Source organism: Elephantulus edwardii, unplaced genomic scaffold (genome assembly GCF_000299155.1).
Source record: "Elephantulus edwardii isolate Elephantulus edwardi_28Jun2011 unplaced genomic scaffold, EleEdw1.0 scaffold00013, whole genome shotgun sequence".
In the NCBI taxonomy this organism is placed as follows: domain Eukaryota; kingdom Metazoa; phylum Chordata; class Mammalia; order Macroscelidea; family Macroscelididae; genus Elephantulus; species Elephantulus edwardii.
The window spans coordinates 15,797,683-15,799,237 of NW_006399763.1; positions in this window are offsets into that span (position 1 = coordinate 15,797,683).

Here is a 1,555-nt window from a genome sequence, read left to right on the forward strand (position 1 = left end):
ATTTTATAGATCATCAAAGACTTTTTATAGTAATAAATTTTTTATATTAATTAAAAATAACATTCTGCTTCTTTGGTCTGCTTGAGATGTCAATTTTCATTTAAGTCGATCCTATCTTGCATCTATACTCTGTGCTATTTTCATTAATTTCTCATTAAACATTTCATAAAAGTTGCAACAGCTTCCTGTCCTTAGATCTTGAGAATGTCTATGACATAAGCATATACCTCACTCTAGCCTTATTCACCTTCTGGTTTATAAATTAATTATAAGGAGAACAAAGATTGTTTCAGGTCAGCCATACCTCCCTTTGCATGCCCAACTATTCCTTCTGTGATTGATAGAATGCCTTGTATTTTCTGTATATTCAATCAGTCAACATCTATTGGCTGACTCAAAAGAAAATACAAAAGTTTCCACCATATAACAATATCCAGAACTACATGACATGCAGAAATCTATTTTAAAAAAAAGCAAAAATGTATAGTGTGGGTTTTGCTCCTTAGAATATCCGAGAATATTGCCTTAGTATTTGAAGAAAGAAAAAAAATAGGTAGCTTTGAGAATGACATTTCTGTTATGATGATAACACCAAATTCAAGAATTTGTATACAAAAGAAGTATATAGGCAAATTTGCCAAACTTAAATTTTCCACTATCTGTTTTCCTGAAATACTGAGGCATCAATAAATTATTATTCTGTCAATTTAAAATTTTATGCTTTTATTACATACAAAAGATTACTAAGTAGTCTCAATGCTTCTTAAATGTCTATATATTACACTGTTTGAATATATAGCTTGATCTGCTTTAAAAATCAAGTAGTAGTAAAAATAACTTGTTGCTATTATGATTGATAGTAATAGTCTTTACTATAAATAATTACAGTCTGTAGGTATCATAAATAGTTTGTAACTTCTACTAATATAAAGATTTGCAGTTCAAAGCCATCCATTGACGCTGCAGAGAAAAGGTCTGGAGAGCTGCATTTGCAAAGATTACAATCAACAAAACTCTGTGAAGCAGTTCTAGTCTATAACGTACAAGGTCATGATGAGTCAGAATCAATTTAACAGCAACAGGTAGGTTGATTGGCCATAAAGAATTCCTTACAGTTACAACTATGTACCTGACTATTATGGGTTCTGCTAGTGAAACTACCCAAACTATTGAGGTTGGAAGAATTGGCCATAAATTCAGCGTAGTCCATGTGACTCCAGGCAGGTAGGGTGACCCTCAGAATGTCTTGGAGTCATCCCTTCTCTTTAAGAAGCTGATATTTAAAATTTCTTCTCCTCCTTAGGGCCTTTATTCTTTTGTTGGAGTGATCTCCCAACTACATGCACATCTCCTTAAGTGCTTCTTTTTACACTTACACTGTCACCAGCTGCTAATATTACCAAAGGCCCTTTGTAAGTTGCCCTTGGTAGGTCCAATGAGCTGAGTATCTGTGTTGTTGGTGTTGTTGTTGTTATGTGCCGTCGAGTCGTTTCTGACTCATAGCGACCCTATGCACAACAGCCCTAAACCCTGCTCTATCCTGCATCAACCGCAC